The sequence below is a fragment of the Mandrillus leucophaeus genome, unplaced genomic scaffold, assembly GCF_000951045.1.
Source record: "Mandrillus leucophaeus isolate KB7577 unplaced genomic scaffold, Mleu.le_1.0 Scaffold1155, whole genome shotgun sequence".
NCBI classification, from domain to species: Eukaryota; Metazoa; Chordata; class Mammalia; order Primates; family Cercopithecidae; genus Mandrillus; species Mandrillus leucophaeus.
The window spans coordinates 95,205-101,204 of NW_012099821.1; positions in this window are offsets into that span (position 1 = coordinate 95,205).

Here is a 6,000-nt window from a genome sequence, read left to right on the forward strand (position 1 = left end):
TCTTATAAATCTCATAGTATTTATCAGTGGAAAGATACCAGGGAGTCCCTATTTATGAAATTTTTTTTAGCAGGACATTTCTGGTCTGTCTAGATTGCTTGTTGTAAATAAGCCTGGAATTTAGCAGGCTGACTGGAGAATGGAGAGAGAGGTGCCATGTAAGCTCTGTAAGAGAATGTGGAACGAAGATGTCCCCAAACCAAACTGCCTTCCTTTTGTGAGAAAGTTTTTGCAGACAATTCTCAAAAATTACTTGTAAATGCAAAACAAAAATGTGCCGACTACAGGAGAAAATGGTCTGTTTTGGATGCTGTGTCTGACGATTTGGGGTTTTTCCCAAAATGAATGTTTTGTTTATTCCTGATGGTGGCTTGTATTAACAAAGTTTGGTACTAGGTAAGATCTGTGGTTCTGGGTAGTCTCTTTTGACAATTTAACCCTTTAGGTTTATCACAGGTCAGAATAAATAGGATAGAGATATTTTTAAATAATTCAAGCACCTTTAAAATGATTTAAAATGCCTCCAACAACCTGATTTTTGACAATAGAGTGGCATTAACATGGGCATTAAAATTGTAAATGACTACTTTCATTTTGTCTAGATCAGAGGACTTAAAGTTTGGAAAATGGACAACTAGAAAGAATTCTGGACTGAAGGACATGCATTTTGTATCATTCTTTTTCACTTTAGTAACTCTGTGGACTAAGGTAAATCTCTTGCCTTAACCTGGAAATAATTAGGTTGGGAAAAAATAATGTTTGTTTTCTTCTGATTTTAAAATCTGTGATTTGTGGTCTTCCACAGAAGAGCGCTTCTAATCAGCAAGAAGACAAGGGAAGAAGGAGAGTTACTTATTCTGGGTGAAATGGCTTATTAGAATTTCACCAATAACAATTTAATTTTTTTTGTACCAGGTTGCCATATTGGTGAGGTAGTGTATGTCCAGCCATGTCCAGGTCTGTTTTCTCTATTGGAGCATAAGCTCCTGCAGGCAGACACTATGCTTTGGCCACCTTCAGATTCCTGTGCCCAGTTCAGTGCTTGACATAGTCTGGGTACTCCGTGAAAGTTTGTTGAAAAAATAACAAGAAGAAGATGGTATAGACCATCTCTTACTTCTGGATTAATGGTAAAGAGATTCTCTGTGGTAGATGCAGTAGGTAAGAAGAAGGGGAGAAAATCTTTCTGGAAGAATGCAAATGTTATAGCCTCATTGTTTTTTATTAGTAGTCATTGCAGGCTGAGGTTGGGATAGGCTAAGAGAAGCGTGCATAAAATAATGGTATATTTTACAACAAATGGTGTCTTAGATACCATAGATGGTATACAAATGGCACATAGGAATATACCATATAAAATATAAGTCAGATGGTAATAAAGCCATGCTAAGACAAGAAGATTATTATCATTAGCAAACAGTTCCATATTCTTATTGTGACAAGTAATTTTATTTTCAGCAGAGCATTAGCCGTCATATAGACATTGTTTTAATGTTATGGATTTTTAAGTTTTATGTTAAAATTTCAAATAAGTTTTAGCTTTATGGTTCTATAAAATTATAAGCAAATGAAGATTATATCTAGTTTCAGGTTTGAACATATTTAAGTAGTATTCTTATGAATTATTCAGATAGGATCTGTAATAAAGTTTTCACTTAACAGGAGTCAGTTTTGGGAAATGCGATCTTTCTTTGAGGGAATCTTTAGTGGTGGAATTTCAGGCATTCCCACTGTGGGTAATTTTGAAGGAGGAGGACTTTCTTCTGGTAATTCTCAAATCACAGTCTCCTCTGCTTCTGGATGGGTTCACGGGTTGAAGACTTGTTTTTATCTGGCAAATTACTGGAAACAAATTAAGGTTATAAAACCAACAAAGGTTATATTTTCCCCTATGCCTACTAGAAAGAAACATTGAGGCAATTTTCCAGGATCTTTCCGAATTAAGTTCTGACAGTCTGAATATTATTTCAATAAGGGAAGAGCAACCACTGAGTATAAGGAGAATAGCTGGTTTACAGCAGATAACCTAAAACAGTCATTGAAGGGAAGCTCCCAGAAGTCTTCTCCCATCTCAGGTTCGGGGCTGTGTATTTTTAGGAGAAGATAATAACCTGGTAAGAAACCTGAACACTGACCAAGTCCTGAAAAATTAACTACACTGAATATACTTAATAAGGCAGGAAAACAGGTGAGTAAATTATGAGCTTTTTTTAAAAAAAAATTATAAGACTTTAGAGAAGAAAGTTACTAGCAATGTCTGGTTACCTGCGAACAAGGTTTAGGTGCTCATCTGCAAAATGGAAGCTAGAATAACAAGCTAGATTACACAAGCCAATGAATAAGATGACAGACAAAAATTACCTGCTATAAGTTAAATTCTCAACAAATATTTGCCAATTAATTGAATAAAACAAATTGTGTTTTTGGAAGCACTCAAACTTAAAATACTTTGTATATCAAAGCATGTAATTTTATTGGGCGGTGAACATTTGGGTTCTTAGTGTGTGTTAGGTGCTTGGCTAGCTGCTGTGGGGTATACAGAGATGACCAAAATATGGCATCTGCCTGCACACACTCACCTTTTGAGACTGAAAGATGGAAGGTTTATAGACAATCGCAAGACAGCTCCCATAATGGCAGTATGTGAGCCATGCTACCTATGTAGAGAAGAGCAGGTGACCAAGTCTACCTTTCTGTGAATGGACTGTAAAATGGAGAGTAGCTCCGCGGAGCAGCTAATGCTCACGACAGGTTTCAAAAGATGAGAGCTATTCCGGGCAGATGTTGAAAGGTCCAGACATTAGAAACAACATCCAGTGAATTAAGGTATTATAATAGTTAGCAGTTTATGTGGCCAGCACAGTGCGCTTAATATAATAGATACATAACAAAGACTTGTTAAACTACTGTTGAATATTAACAATAAACACGAAACATATACAATTTTCTTTATATATACGATGTAGACCACATCAGTTTCAAAAGAGACTGATAGCACTGATTTTATGTTCTTTTAATTATTGTAGGATTAGCAAAACATTAACTTTGCATTCAAAAAATAAATATTCAAAGAACATTTCTGAATATATTTATTTTTCTTGAGTTGATGACATTAACTAATGATCTTACGAAGTGGAATTATAGCAACTGATACTTAGAGGAAGTTTTCCCTCATAAAATATGTATGGCATTATTTAGAAATATTTGCCAGTGTGATTTTATGTGATGACAAATTTAGAGTATTTAGGATTTTTTTCAGTCATCTGCAGGTGTAATATGACTAGATGATGCAACCTAAAAATTTCTGAAACCAAAGTGATTTTAAATATGGTATTGCAATAGGTAGAAATGTTGTTTCTTTGATTATAATATTTGCATTGCTTTTAACTTATAATTAAAATTCACGAGCAGTGAATGTAACAGATATTAAGGGTAAAAATGCCTTCAGGAAATTGTTAATAACTAGTGGCATCTGTGTCTAATGAATGCTATATTGGTTTAGTCTGTGACTAATAGAATAAATGTTTTGAAAAAAATCCTTATGTTAGTATTTTATAAACAGTAATCAGGCCATGACGAATTTGTTCTGTGAATATGGATGGGGTAACTATGAAGTTTCCTCATTCTTTTACATTTTTTTTTTTTAACAAAGTTGATTAGCCTATTTCAGTACTTGGTTCCAATTATGGACTATCATTGCTTATTTATTTATTTTTTATTACTTAGTGAACTAACTGAAAGCACTTCAGCTAATTGAACGTCATGATCTACTGTTATGTAAGGAGATTAATCGTGCCATTTGGAAAGAAGATTGTCTATATACAATTAGCTTTCTAGCTAAGCTGCTTTTAACTGCATTTTTTTTTTCTGTATTCTAAATTTATCAATGATCTGAATCTAATGTTGTGGGAATTTTTGAGCTATACCAGAATATTCTTAGTTCTAACAAAAAATACATCCATCTGTTATTGAAAGTGGTTGTTGGTTTATGAATAATAACTGTTGGTTACCTCAGTAATAAAAGCCAATATATGTTTTAAATATGTTAATCCTTAACCCAACACAAAGATGTTATTCCTTTTTGACAATTTGAAATTTCAAATTTACCAATGGTAAAACTTTATCAGTGCCTTAAATTTGAGAGATGAATATAATATTTAGCAATTTAAAGATTTTGAGGGTGATTATTAGTTTTTTATTTAGAAGTCAGAATCTATTTTATCCTTGAGTTTCAGCCTTATGGTTCCTACTGGAAATTTAATTCAGAATGTCTTGTAATCACTTTAAAATCAACCTGTTTAAAAATAAATGTATCTTCCTTACTACCAATCTAGCAGCTTCTTCTGACTTTCTTTTTTGTTCATGACATGATCATTTGTTTAATTATCTCCCTTACCTTTATTATATGAATTTGGTACTTGTTTCTTTGATTCTTCCTTTACAAAACTTCAGCTCCTTATCCCTTCTTCTTTATACCCATTTTCACCACCATATTTAAACACCTAGAGAATGCTGCACTATTGTAATAACTTCTGAGTTGACCAGAGGAATCCTGAGAAATGCATATGGAATCCAGATGGCTAGCCCATATGTGTGGGAAGAGGTAGAAGCCCACCCCTGAGAGGCAATGAGGAATCCAGCAGAGCACTTGTTTGAGCAATGTTGTCCATATTTTTCTGTAATGGGAGGAAGTCACTGGTTTCATTGAGTACAAGTTCTGAAATTGATGTATAAATGTCAGGTTGAACCTACTGATGCACTTGTTAGAAATTAAAAAAAAAATTGCAAGCATATCTCAGAGATACTTCAAGTTCAGTTTCAGACCACCACAATAAAGAAAACATGGCAAAAAAGTGAGTCACATGAATTTTTTAGTCCCAGTGCATATCAAAGTTATGTTTACACTATACTATAGTCTAGTAAGTGTGCAATGGCATTATGTCTAAACAAAACCAATGTACATATCTTAGTTAAAAAATACTTGGTTGACCCCGTCTCTACTAAAAATACAAAAAATTAGCTGGGTATGGTGGCAGGCGCCTGCAGTCCCAGCTACTCGGGAGGCTGCGGCAGGAGAATCACTTGAACCTGGGAGGTGGAGGTTGTAGTGAGCAGAGATCGCGCCACCGCACTCCGGGATCGCGCCACTGTACTCCACCCTGGACGACAGAACAAGACTCCATCTCAAAACAAAACAAAACAAAACAAAACAAAACAAAACAAAACACAAAAAACTGTTGATAAAAAATGGTACCATTCACTGAGCCTTCTGCAAGTCATAATCTTTTTGCTGGTAGAGAGCAGCCTTAATGTTCATGGCTGGGGACTGACCAGGGCAGCTGTTGCTGAAGGTTGGGGGACTGTGGCAATTTCTTAAAATAAGATAGCAATGGAGTTCTCCTAATCAACTGACTCTTCCTTCCACAAAAGATTTTTCTGTAGCATGCAATGCTGTTTTATGGCATTTTACTTCATATTAGAACTTCTTTCGAAATTGGAGACAATCCTTTCACACCCTGCTGCTGCTTTCTCAACTAAATTTGTATCATATTCTTAACCCTTTGTTGTCATTTCAACAATATCCACAGCATCTTCACCAGGAGTAGCTTCCATCTCAAGTAACCATGGTTGTTGTTGTTATTATTATTATTAGTAGTAGTAGTATTAGTATTATTATTATTTTCTCATCTATAAGAGGCAATTCCTTATCTGTTCAAATGTTATCATGAGATTACAGCAATTCAGTCACATCTTCAGGATCCACTTCTAATTCTAGTTCTCTTGCTAATTCCACCCATCTGCTGTTATTTCCTGCACTGTCTTGAATTTCTTAGTCATCCGTGAGGGCTGCGATCAACTTCTTTCAAATTCCTATTATGTTGATATTTTGACCTCTCATGTTCTGATTAGCATTCAGAATGGTGAATCCTTTCCAGAAGATTTCCAATTTACTTTGTTTAGATCCATCAGAGGAATCACTATCTATGGTAGCTATAGCCT